The sequence below is a fragment of the Ranitomeya variabilis genome, chromosome 5 (genome assembly GCF_051348905.1).
Source record: "Ranitomeya variabilis isolate aRanVar5 chromosome 5, aRanVar5.hap1, whole genome shotgun sequence".
In the NCBI taxonomy this organism is placed as follows: Eukaryota; Metazoa; Chordata; class Amphibia; order Anura; family Dendrobatidae; genus Ranitomeya; species Ranitomeya variabilis.
In genome coordinates, this window is record NC_135236.1 from 246,424,843 (window position 1) to 246,439,250 (window position 14,408).

Below are 14,408 nucleotides of genomic sequence, written 5' to 3' on the forward strand. Positions count from 1 at the left end.
TCAATTTTTGGAACAACAAAATTCGGACAAGTGTTTTTTTTTATTTCAAGCCTCTGTAATTTCACACAAAGCAGGTTAAACTTTATAGATGATAATACAGTCATTTTTTTCACCTCCCAAAAAATGTGGTCACATGCAGCAGCTATAAAAGACCCTAAGCCCTGCATTGAGACTCTATTCAAAACTCTCCCTGCTCCAGCAGCTGTCCCTAGGCTAAATACAGAATGTATCTCATAGAAACAGCAAAGCACAAGATTAACCCTAGGAAGAACTTTTAGTATGATGGCTCAGCAAAGTATCACCACTAGAGGACTCTGATTCCTAAAACTGTGCACACAGGCCTGGACAACTACTCTCTCCCTCCAATCAGAACTGTTTCTAAGCTGTTCACTGGTGTCATTGAGCCGAACGTGGTGGCACCGGTCCTTATATGACCTCTGATAATCTAATGCAGCCAGCCAATCACAGTAACGCCACTACCAAGATGGCTATGCCATTACAGTGACTGGCAGGCAATCCCTGCATGTTTATTGGCTGTATAGCAGGGACCAAACACCCAGGGCGGAGATGTGAGTATGAGTGATGAGCAAATATACTTGTTACTCAAGATTTCCCGAGCACGCTCGGGTGACCTCCGAGTATTTTTTAGTGCTCGGAAATTTAGTTTTTATTGCCGCAGCTGAATGGTTTACATCTGTTAGCCAGCATAAGTACACGTGGGGGTTGCCTGGTTGCTGGCTAACAGATGTAAACCATTCAGCTGTGGCAATAAAAACTAAATTTCCAAGCACTAAAAAATACTTGGAGGACACCCGAGCGTGCTCGGGAAATCTCGAGTAACGAGTATATTCGCTCATCACTAGTGAGTATTCAATCACAGCACCAGCTAATGCTCATCACTTCCAAACACCTGTTCAAACTGTTCTGCCTTAAAGAGTGTTGTTCCGTCTCCCCCTGCAAAGTGGGATGGGAATCTAGGTCTCTTGGATGACCATACTTGTTGTATTTATTTATGAGGGAGGGATGGCTGCTGGCCCTCAAAATTTGATGAGTGCATTCTCGAAGTGTCGGTTGAAAAGGGTAAATAACCAGCAATGAGTGTTGTCCAAGCTGTATGCAACACATGGGTTACAGGAAACGCAGCAGTACATAAAGTTAGCCATGTCTGCCAGAGCCCCCAACAGTCAAGACATCTCTATCCCCACAAGGAGGAGGACTCTCCATCTCTTCCAACTTCTCCTCTTCCTTCTAACATTTCAGTAATATTGCTGGAAAATTAAAAAAAATAGCAAAAAGCTCCTGAAGCAGATAATGATTGCAACACTGTAAACTGACCGTTGATCTGCCAGAAAATTATTTCTGTTGAAATTCCAGCATTTTTTTAAATAATGCCCTTCCTTCCAAAATTGAGTGAGAGCCACCTGAACACCCCATCAAAATTAATGGTAGAGGGCCGCCTGAAGGGCACTCCCAAATTAAAGGTAGGGTGGCTGCCCTCCAAAATTTAGGAGTGTATTTATGAGTTCTCCTAGGAGCATGAGTTGAGAAGGGTGAACAAACAGGAATTAATGTTGAAAAAACTGCTTATAACACGTGGGTCACGGGAAACGCAGCGGAACATAAAATTAGTCTTGTCTGCCAGAGTCCCAACAGCCAAGAACTGCCACTGCCAAGATGGCTATGCCATTACAGTGACTGGCAGGCAATCCCTGCATGTTTATTGGCTGTATAGCAGGGACCAAACACCCAGGGCGGAGATGTGAGGATTAGTGATGAGCAAATATACTCATTACTCAAGATTTCCCGAGCACGCTTGGGTGACCTCCGAGTATTTTTTAATGCTCAGAAATTTAATTTTTATTGCCGCAGCTGAATGGTTTACATCTGTTAGCCAGCATAAGTACACGTGGGGGTTGCCTGGTTGCTGGCTAACAGATGTAAACCATTCAGCTGCGGCAATAAAAACTAAATTTCCAAGCACTAAAAAATACTTGGAGGACACCCGAGCATGCTCGGGAAATCTCGCGTAACGAGTATATTCGCTCATCACTAGTGAGTATTCAATCACAGCACCAGCTAATGCTCATCACTTCCAAACACCTGTTCAAACTGTTCTGCCTTAAAGAGTATTGTTCCGTCTCCCCCTGCAAAGTGGGATGGGAATCTAGGTCTCTTGGATGACCATACTTGTATTTATTTATGAGTGAGGGATGGCTGCGGGCCCTCAAAATTTGATGAGTGCATTCTCGAAGTGTCGGTTGAAAGGGGTAAATAACCAGCAATGAGTGTTGTCCAAGCTGTATACAACACATGGGTTACAGGAAACGCAGCAGTACATAAAGTTAGCCATGTCTGCCAGAGCCCCAACAGTCAAGACATCTCTATCCCCACAAGGAGGAGGACTCTCCATCTCTTCCAACTTCTCCTCTTCCTTCTAACATTTCAGTATTATTGCTGGAAAATTTAAAAAAAATAGCAAAAAGCTTCTGACACAGATAATGATTGTAACACTGTAAACTGACCTTTGATCTGCCAGAAAATTATTTCTGTTGAAATTCCAGCATTTTTTTTAATAATGCCCTCCCTTCCAAAATTGAGTGAGAGCCACCTGAAAACCCCATCAAAATTAATGGTAGCGGGCCGCCTGAAGGGCACTCCCAAATTAATGGTAGGGTGGCCGCCCTCCAAAATTTAGGAGTGTATTTATGAGTTCTCCTAGGAGCATTAGTTGAGAAGGGTGAACAACCAGGAATTAATGTTGAAAAAACTGCTTATAACACGTGGGTCACGGGAAACGCAGTGGAACATAAAATTAGTCTTGTCTGCCAGAGTCCCAACAGCCAAGAATCTCCTGTCCACACAATGAGGTGGACTCGCCATCTCCTCCCTCTCCTCCTCCTGACATTTCAGTATTGTTGCTGGCCAAAATTTTTTAGAAATTTTGCAAAAAGACTGTGAGGCAGATCATTTATAGTGATAGGAACACTGTGAACCGCTGATCTGCCAGAAAATGATTCTTGCTGGATTTACAGATTTTATAAACCAAAAAAAGGCCCTCCCAAAATTGCTAGAGAGCTGCCTGAGGACCCTCCCACAGTATTAGAAGAGGGCCACCTGAGGATCATACCAAAGTAATGGTAGCGAGTATGAGAGAGGGCCGCTTGAAGGCCTTCCCAAATTCATGTTAGAGGGCCACCTCATGGCCCTCCAAAATTCTGATTGAGGGCAGCCTGATGGCCCTCAAAATTTTTTGGTTATATCGCCCCTACTTTGACCATACTTGTGGGTATTAGGGTGCAGTCGTAAGTAGCATCCCTGTCCACAAGCACTTGTTCACATGTCTATTGTTAGATGAACATTCTAATGTACAGCTGATAACAGTTCAATTCCCATCTACCCAAATGTGACGACACAGCATTTAATCTTAATTATGTCAGACATCTATTTTCAGCAGGCCTAGAGACATAAGCTATTGTCTGAAAGTTGACTGTTGAATTTATGTGCTTTTCTTCAGTGGGTCAAGAAGCATAGACTGAGTTTGACCATTGACTCTTGAATTGATGTTTGTGAAGTGTTGAATGGCTGCTGTTTACCTCTTATATCAGCTCCTACAATTTATTATTTACTATTTTTGTAGAACATTGATGCGGGGTCATTGAACAATAGATGTTTGCTAATATGTTAATTACTCATTGTACCACACCATGCAGTTCATGATGTTTGGGACAAACACGTGTCAAGGTGATCTTGGTCCCCAGCAGTGCTGATCTGGATAATCCACTTCATCTGAAGCATGACAGGTATTTACTACCTTTAACACCTTACCGACCTCTGCCATACTATTACTGTGGAGGTCGGATCCCCTGATTTGATGTGGGCTCCGGCGGTAAGCCCGCATCAAAGCCGGGACATGTCAGCTGTTTTGAACAGCTGACATGTGCCCGCAATAGCGGCGGGTGAAATCGTGATTCACAAGCTGCTATTAACTAGTTAAATGCCGCTGTTAAATGCTGACAGCGGCATTTAACCGGCGCTTCCGGCCATCGGGCTGGAAATGAGAGCATCACCGACCCCATCATATGATCGCATCGCTAAGATGTGCCAATTTTGGCACTTAGCGTCGTTGGGGGGGTTGATGTCACCTTTGCATTGTCAGGTGACATCAAGCCCCGAGGTTAGTAATGGAGAGGCATCAATAACCCCATAGTCACATTGTATGAAAACATAGACACTCAGAATAAAGTACTTTAATGAAAGAATGACACAGACTCCTTTAATAATCTTAATTAAACCATACGCAGGACATCTACAGAAGTAGGTAGAACCTGGATGGAGCTTCAAGGAGGAAGTACGCTGCCATCCACAGCGCACAGCAATGCAAGTGTGAAACCAGCCAAGGCACTATTCTCCAGCAGCGGGTGCTGAAGACGACTCACCATTCTTCCCTGCTCTGCCGGCGATCAGTACAAACAGGGGAGAATGATGAGAGTTGTATTCAAGTGATAAGAATGACAGCAGGCACCGGCTTTTGTGCTGTGTATGTTTGGCTATTTTCGCCAATTAAATCGATGAGTAAATCGGTGAATATTGCAAATTTGACGATCGTGAGCAAAATCGAACACTGAAATATTCGCTTATTTCTATTCCCTACGACAGAAATGTTATTCCAGTCATGGACTGGAGTAGGATTTATAGGGTGGCACAAGGAAGCACACGCCACTCGTCAGACACTCCAATTCACTAACAGGCTTTGGTTTCTTAAAGGGGTTGTTTGTTCCAAAATGCTAAGTTTGCAGTCTCTCTGTGTGACTTCAGACTTATGAATCCCCTGAGTCCACGCACTGTGCTCCACGGGGAGTCACCAGTTTCTGAGCCTGGACTAGCAGGTACAGTATATCTGCTTTAGGGCTCATTTCCACTGGCGAGGAAAACGGACGAGTGCAATCCGATAAAAAATCGGATTGCATTCGGACCAATGTTATTCAATAGGTGTCTTTTCATTTGCGATTTTTTTCTCAGCCGAAATCGGACTGAGAAAAAAATCGCAGCATGCTGCGATTTGCTGCGAGTCTCGGACGAGACTCGCCAATGCAAGTCGATGGGTGCGAGAAAAAAATCGCACAGCACTCGCACCATGCGAGTTCTGTCCGACTTTTACGCACCGGTGTCCTTTGAAAAGCGCAGCTGCATTATAGCAGGGCTCCTGCTTGTAAAATATTTTAACCCCTTCAGATGGATTACCTCGTGGGACGTGACAGGTCATCTGAAGGTATGTATATTGTTGGTTTATTATTTTTCCAAGCGAGGGTCTTCACATGGATTGAGAGAGCAATAAAATATTAAATCAACCTGTGTGTTTATTTCATTAAAATACTTTTTAATCATGTGTGTGTGGTTTTTTAACCCTTTCATACAATTGTATTAATAATGGATAGGTGTCATAATTGACGCCTGTCCATTATTAATCTGGCTTAATGTCACCTTACAATAGCAAGGTGGCATTAACCCTTCATTACCCCATAGCCCACCGCTACAGGGAGTGGGAAGAGAGTGGCCAAGTGCCAGAATAGGCGCATCTTCCAGATGTGCCTTTTCTGGGGTGGCTGGGGGCAGATGTTTTTAGCCACGGGGGGGCCAATAACCATGGACCCTCTCCTGGCTATTAATATCTGCCCTCAGTCACTGGCTTTACTACTCTGGCGGAGAAAATTGCGCGGGAGCCCACGCCAATTTTTTCCGCGATTTAACCCTTAAATTTAATAGCTACAGCGCCGAAATTTTGCACATACATACTACTAACATTAGTAGTGTGGAATATGCAAAAAAAAGGGGGATATGAGATGGTTTACTGTATGTAAACCATGTCTCATATCCTGTCGGGTATGGGAAGGAGAAATGAAAAGCCGGCAATTGAATTAGCGGCTTTAATGCTATCTTGCGCTGCATTAAATATAAATATACATATATAGGTGTCTCACTGACATATATATACACTCACCGGCCACTTTATTAGGTACACCATGCTAGTAACGGGTTGGACCCCTTTTGCCTTCAGAACTGCCTCAATTCTTCGTGGCATAGATTCAACAAGGTGCTGGAAGCATTCCTCAGAGATTTTGGTCCATATTGACATGATGGCATCACACAGTTGCCGCAGATTTGTCGGCTGCACATCCCAAAGATGCTCCATACAAGGCAGGATGGATCCATGCTTTCATGTTGTTTACGCCAAATTCTGACCCTACCATCCGAATGTCGCAGCAGAAATCGAGACTCATCAGACCAAGCAACGTTTTTCCAATCTTCTACTGTCCAATTTCGATGAGCTTGTACAAATTGTAGCCTCAGTTTCCTGTTCTTAGCTGAAAGGAGTGGTACCCGGTGTGGTCTTCTGCTGCTGTAGCCCATCTGCCTCAAAGTTCAACGCACTGTGCGTTCAGAGATGCTCTTAGGCCTACCTTGGTTGTAACGGGTGGCGATTTGAGTCACTGTTGCCTTTCTATCAGCTCGAACCAGTCTGCCCATTCTCCTCTGACCTCTGGCATCAACAAGGCATTTCCGCCCACAGAACTGCCGCTCACTGGATTTTTTTTCTTTTTCGGACCATTCTCTGTAAACCCTAGAGATGGTTGTGCGTGAAAATCCCAGTAGATCAGCAGTTTCTGAAATACTCAGACCAGCCCTTCTGGCACCAACAACCATGCCACGTTCAAAGGCACTCAAATCACCTTTCTTCCCCATACTGATGCTCGGTTTGAACTGCAGGAGATTGTCTTGACCATGTCTACATGCCTAAATGCACTGAGTTGCCGCCATGTGATTGGCTGATTAGAAATTAAGTGTTAACAAGAAGTTGGACAGGTGTACCTAATAAAGTGGCCAGTGAGTGTATATATGTATATATACCTATTCTATGTGTATATATCTACTCTATTCTAACCTGTCAGTGTGATTTTACTGTACACAGCACTGATTTGCCGGCTTTTCAAAGGACACCGGTGCGTACAAATCGGACAGTAATACGGATGTCATACGGATGATGCGATTAAAAATCACATTGCACTCGCATTGCACTCGCATGACACTCGCATGACAATCGCATATGTTACATCCGTTTTTTCGGTCCAGATTACAGACCGTTTTTTCTCTCGCAAGTGGAAAGGGGCCCTTACGCATACTCCCAGCCAGAGCCTGACTAGTGGGCACGGCCTTGCTCCATACAAGTGTCTAATCAGGTTGTGACCCAGAGGATGCATAACGAATACGTAACTGCCAGTCCTGGCTCAGAAACTGGCGAATCCCCACACAACGCAGTGACTGCAGACTTATAATTTTGGACTGGACAACCCCTTTAATGAATCAGGAGCATCTGAATCCAATACACCACCTCATCAAGATCGGTGAGAAAATTGCCCATTTTGATTAGTCGGGGACATAAAGAGATGAGACACTAGAATTAGGGTCCATCCAGTGAGAACTCCTTGTCCTTGGTGGGTAGTTTACACTTTGATTTTAAAAAAAAAGTTAACTAGGTAACTTACATTTTTCAAGTGTATAGCAATAGTGGATTTAATTAATCACAATGTGCTGATGCATTTTGTTAGAATATACAGTTATTCTGACATGGATTTTCACAGTAATTACACCAGTCAGGTCTATTTCTAATAAACTATAATTAATGCAGAATTCACACATCTGTATCCTAGCATGGACCACTATGCATGGACTGTCTGCGTGCCTCATGATCCAAACTTGACAGCCTCAAAGATGTTAACGAGGCTGTCAAGTTTGGCTCAAGAGACACACCGACAGTCCATGTGCCACGATCCGTGTTCGAGCAGTGTCACATGATACGTGAATGCAACATAATAATCCACATACTGACACATTATTTAAAAATAGTAACCAGATTCTGTAATACTAATATTACAACATGAAATATACCTTCAACTTACTTTACCGGTGTGTTCCGGGAACCAAAATATCATGGATTTATATTTATCTACTCTGCGCAGAAGGCAGTGTTCACACTGAGCTTTTTTTAATTAATCCTCTCCAAAATTATTTTCAAAAGTGCTTCAAAAACGTTTGGAAAACTCTTCCAATTCATTTTTATGGGAAATCGACCTTGCTGTTCATATAAGGAGTTTTTTTTACTGAAGAAGTTTTCAAAAATGCTTGGGAAAAAAGAAAGTGCAATGATGCTGAAGGAAAACTCTCCAAAACAGGCCGTGCCCAAAAAAAGGCTGAAAAGAATGGAAAAAAACCTTGTAAGGCTATGTGCCCACTATTTAGAAGTAGCAGCGCTTTGGACGCAGTGTATGTTCACTGTATACAAAGCGCTGCCTTTTATTGAACGCAGGTAGTTCTTCATGTGTTTCCTGAACCAAGTAGATTTACTGCATTTAATACATTCTATTGATTACATTTCTGGTGCAAAAATTTCTACATTTCTGTTTTTTTTCAGTCAAGATGGGGTGCAGAGTGTACATTAATGAGAAAAAAAAACAAACTTTTTTTAAATTTCCCAAATGGCTGCAATGAAACAAGGAGTGAAAAATTTAAAGGGGTCTGAATACTTTCCGTACCCACTGTAGGATTTCTAAAAATCCCATCCACTATGCTGTAAAATCTGGCTGCTGCGTTTTTGATGCTGCAGAATTGCTGCATCATTTCTGCACCTACCATTTAAATTCGGTTATTTGCGGTTTTTTTTTATCCCATGATGTGTTTTTCGTGAGTTTCTGAGACTGCCTATTTTTGCAAAAATCTATCTTACTGAAAGGGTACAGAAATGCTGCAGAAAATCTGCAACATGACAGACAGAAGATCAGCTCTCCACCCTCCTGTCGAGATCACACCTCACCACCTGCACGCTCGACCCGCTCCCATCTCACCTCATCCCTAACCTTTCCACGGTCTTCATCCCAACCCTAAAGCACCTCTTCAACCTCTCACTCACAACAGGTGTCTTCCCCTCATCCTTCAAACATGCCAAGATCACACCCATCCTCAAAAAGCCCTCCCTCGACCCATCCTCTGTGTCTAGCTATCGCCCGATATCTCTTCTTCCTTATGCCTCCAAATTGCTGGAGCAACACATCCATCTTGAACTGTCCTCTCACCTCTCCTCCTGCTCCCTCTTTGATCGATTACAATCTGGCTTCCGTTCCCATCACTCAACTGAAACTGCCCTAACTAAAGTCACCAATGACCTACTAACTGCCAGGAACAAGCGACACTACTCTGTCCTCCTTCTCCTGGACCTGTCTTCTGCCTTTGACACTGTGGACCACTCCCTTCTGCTACAAAACCTCTCATCTCTTGGCATCACAGACTTGGCCCTTTCCTGGATCTCATCATATCTGACAGATCGGACATTCAGTGTCTCCCTCCACCACACCACCTCCTCACCTCGCCCCTTGTCAGTCGGTGTTCCTCAAGGCTCTGTTCTAGGACCCCTACTCTTCTCCATCTACACCTTCGGTCTGGGACAGCTCATAGAATCCCACGGTATGCAGTACCACCTCTATGCTGATGACACGCAGATCTACCTATCCGGACCTGACCTCACCTCCTTACTTACCAAAATCCCGCACTGTCTGTCTGCTATTTCAGCCTTCTTTTCTGCTCGCTTTCTACAACTGAACATGGACAAAACAGAATTCATCATCTTTCCCCCATCTCACTCTACCCCTCCACCAGACCTATCCATCAATGTCAACGGCTGCTCACTTTCCCCAGTCCCACACGCCCGGTGCCTCGGGGTGATCCTCGACTCTGCCCTCTCTTTCAAGCCACATATCCAAGCCCTTGCCTCCTCCTGCCGCCTCAAACTCAAAAACATTTCCCGGATCCGCGCATTCCTTGACCATGACACCACAAAAACACTAGTGCATGCCCTTATCATCTCCCGCCTCGACTACTGCAACCTCCTACTCTCTGGACTCCCCTCTAGCACTCTGGCACCACTCCAATCCATCCTACACTCTGCTGCTCGACTAATCTACCTGTCTCCCCGCTATTCCCCAGCCTCTCCCCTATGCCAAGCCCTTCACTGGCTTCCTATTGCCCAGAGACTCCAGTTCAAAACCCTCACAATGACCTACAAAGCCATCTACAACCTATCTCCTCCATACATCTGTGACATGATCAACCGGTACCTACCAACACGCAACCTCCGATCCTCCCAAGACCTCCTTCTCTACTCCCCTCTCATCTCTTCTTCCCACAACCGCATCCAAGACTTCTCCCGTGCTTCACCCCTACTCTGGAACTCTCTACCCCAGCACATCAGACTCTCGCCTACCATAGAAACTTTCAAAAAGAAGACTCACCTCTTCCGACAAGCCTACAGCCTGCAGTGATCCTGAACCTACTGAACTGCCGCACAACCAGCTCTGCCCTCTCCTAGTGTATCATCACCCATCCCCTGCAGATTGTGAGCCCTCGCGGGCAGGGTCCTCCCTCCTTATGTACCCGTGTGCCTTGTTTTTTGCTCATGTTTAATGTATTTGTCTATATTTGCCCCGTATTTCACATGTAAAGGGCCATGGAATAAATGGCGCTATAAAAATGAATAATAATAATAATAATAATAATAACATCAAAAACCTCACTGTACAATCTGCAGTGCTCAGACTGTCTGCAGCTCTAACAACCCAGGCACAACAGGCTCATAGAAATATACAAAGCTGTCATGCTGCGGTTGTTAGCCCTGTGGCTAGTCTGTGCATTAGCATTCCGAGATCGGAACTAGATCCATGGACAGCTTTTTTTTAGGGCCTTTTTAATGTTGCAGATTTTCTGCACCAATTAGCTAAACTAGGTTGCTTATGTTTTTCACTTCATTTTTTTACATGCATTTTTATCAGATTATTTTCCAGCTGCGGTTTTTGTATCCTTTTGGTATGTTATGCCTTAAATAACACCACTTTGTTTTGGATACTTTCTGTAACTTACGGTAGCTATAATTTAAACTTAATTAATATTCTCGGATTTCAAAATGGCACCGCAGGTCAGTTTATCAGTATTAGGCCAGGGTCACACTTGCGAGTTCAATGCGAGAAATTCGCGCATCAATACCCGCCGCAGCTGCCGGCACTTGGGACCGGAGCGTGCGGCTGCATAGAAATACATGGTGCATAGAAATGCATGCAGCCGCACGCTCTAGTCCCCAGTGCCGGGTATTGATGCACGAGTTTCTCACATCACACTCGCAAGTGTGACCCCAGCCTTAAAAAAGCACAGTGGATATGAGATTTCTATGAGTTCTATCCACTTTGCTGGAACTGTAAGAAGCTGCATTTTTGCACAGTTAAAATACTCAGCATTAAAACTGCACTAAAACTCATCGTGGTATCATAGGCTGAGTTTCACCAATGAGTTTTTTATGCTGCATAACTAAAAAAATGCAAGAACCCTATTTCACCTATTGGGTGCAGAAAATCTGCAACATCAAAAGCTCATCATGGAAACATAGCCTTATCCTTACAAAACACTTCAAAACTGCTTCAAGAAAAAAAAAACTGCCTCCAAAAACTCCCCAAAAAGGAAGAGTTTCCTGAAGTGGTTTTGGTTGCCTCAAACAACTCTGTGTGATTATAGCACACACAGGGGACCTTTGTATAGAGGATCTCCTGCAATAAAAAAAAATCTGCAGCTTTAAAAACTCCATCTTTTCACTTCAACCAACATAGAATGAACATTATATTCACAATGCTGCAACTATAATATGTAATATATTTTCTGTCTGGAAAATCTGCAGCTTATATGATCCATGATGGTTTTTTTTTAGCAGCTCTACCTGAAGACTGAACATGATACTTCTTTCACACTTTTAGGCCGGCGTCACACTCAGCGTATGTAAATACGATCCATTTATTACGGCCGTAATATGCAGAAATGTTCCCAAAATACTGATCCGTATGTCATCCGTAGGCAGGGTGTGGCAGCGTATTTTGCGCATGGCATCCTTTATGTAATCCGTATGGCATCCGTACTGCGATATTTTCTCGCAGGCTTGCAAAACCGGACTTATGTGCTCAAATGTTCATTAAAACATATATACAGTATGTATATATATATATATTATATATATATATATATTATACTGTATATATCAGTGAGACACATATATATATATATTCTGTATTTATATTTAATTCAGCGCGATATATGTGAAAAGCCGGTAATTCAATTGCCGGCTTTTCATTTCTCCTTCCCAAACCCGACAGGATATGAGACATGGTTTACATACAGTAAACCATCTCATATCCCTTTTTTTTGCATATTCCACACTACTAACGTTAGTAGTGTGTATGTGCAAAATTTGGGCGCTGTAGCTTGTAAAATAAAGGGTTAAATGGCGGAAAAAATTGGTGTGGGCTCCCGCGCAATTTTCTCCGCCAGAGTGGTAAAGCCAGTGACTGAGGGCAGATATTAATAGCCTACAGAGGGTCCATGGTTATTGGCCCCCCTGGCTACAAACATCTGCCCCCAGCCACCCCAGAAAAGGCACATCTGGAAGATGCGCCTATTCTGGCACTTGGCCACTCTCTTCCCATTCCCGTGTAGCGGTGGGATATGGGGTAATGAAGGTTTAATGTCACCTTGCTATTGTAAGGTGACATTAAGCCAGATTAATAATAGAGAGGCGACAATTATGACACCTATCCATTATTAATCCAATAGTAGTAAATGGTTAATAAAACACACACACATTATTTACAAGTATTTTAATGAAATAAAGACACAGGTTGTTGTAATATTTTATTATACTGGTAATCCACCTGATGACCCTCGTCCTGTAACAAAGGAAAAATAAAAACTCAACAATATCTCATACCTTCCGACGATCAGGTCAAGTCCCACGAAGTAAATCCATCTGAAGGGGTTAAATCATTTTAGAGCCAGGAGCTGTGCTAAAGCAGTGCTTGTGGCTGTAAAACCCCTGGGAATTAATGGATTGCAGGGGGATGAACTGTAGTTACCTTGAGTTGCGGTGAGGCGCCCTCTGCTGGATGTCCTCATGAACTGGAGCCTGGTAAAAGTTCCCACGCTCGAGTTCATATAAGGACAGATGTTACTAGATATACACCCAGGTTGAAATTTCATGATGGATGAGAAGTGCAAATCTGTTAATACTTCAAGTAAAGGATTCTTAGATCAATGTAAAGATTGATGAGTAATATGTTTAATTGATATGTGAATAATGCGTTTCCTTGTAATTGGATTGACTGTAATTTCTCCTAAATATGTGTATTAATTATTTTAATAACTTTTTTTTCAACATTACCGAGCAGTATGTGCCTTGGCAGGTACCTTTGGTGGATGCAAAATAAGGACATTGCATTTAACAAATTTGGAGGATGACACGTGCTCAACTATAAGGGCTCATACTCACTTGCGCGAGACTCGGATGAGTCTCGCATGTTGATACCCGGCGCTGCTGCCGGTACTCACATCGGAGCGTGCAGCCACATAGGAATACATGCAGCCGCACGCTCCACTCCTCTGTGCCAGGTGCAGTGACTGGTATTGCCGTGCGAGACTCATCCGAGTCTCACGCAAATGAGTATGAGACCTTAAAGAGATTCCCCGAAAAAGGTAAATTTCTACCATCCATGAAACCTTGCAGAGGACAAGGACAACCAGAGAAAATATCCTGCTCTCTGTTGATATCTAAGGCTTCATTCACATGTCAGTTTTTCAAGTATGCGTGCTATTCGTGTGTTTTTCACGGATAGCACTCATATTTATGATGGTCTATGGAGCTGTTCATATGTCAGATTTTTTCCTCAACATAAACAGTCGCACTCAGAATTTCTTCAGAATTTTGCCAAACAAGTGATTTTTTTATTTTCAAAACACCAAAATAGAACAATTCACCGCAGTGTTGTAAGGTAACGTTTCGACCCGCTGGGTCTTTTTCAAACCTTACTCGTAGTAAAGACATAGAAAGAGGGCATGTTTCCAGGAGAGGTACTGTAGTCCCGTTAGGGGCTATTTATGTGCTGCATCTGGTATCTGCAGATACCAGAAAAAATCACTTGTTTGGCAAAATTCTGAAGAAATTCTGAGTGCGACTGTTTATGCTTGGGATTATAGCTTGGTGGAACACTTCCACGTTCAGTCAGCACCATCATAAAAATGCCAGAGTGCACGTCTTTCTCTTCTCTAAGATTTTTTCCTCAGACCGAGTGGTCCATTCAAAATTGAAGAGAAATGTCCGATAGTGATCCGAGTGTCAGATTAAAATCGGCAATGCAAGCTTAAGGGTCAGTGAAAAAATCTGACCGCACTGGAATGCCTTCCATTTTTCACTGACTGATTGATAGGAGAAGGTGGAAACACTTTTTTTTTTTTTTATCAGCGAAAAGAACTGATGAAACTCACCATGGCCTATA

General features: G+C 43.3%; 2 protein-coding genes across 4 annotated transcripts in view; one reads left to right on the forward strand and one right to left on the reverse strand.

Annotated features, from left to right (window-relative positions):
* Positions 1–14,408, reverse strand: part of LOC143775621 (long-chain fatty acid transport protein 2-like) — a 255,858-nt gene that overhangs the window by 199,839 nt on the left and 41,611 nt on the right. The gene's annotated exons all lie outside the window — the stretch shown is intronic.
* HYKK (hydroxylysine kinase) overlaps positions 1–14,408 on the forward strand; it is a 96,130-nt gene that overhangs the window by 6,463 nt on the left and 75,259 nt on the right. The window lies entirely within an intron of this gene.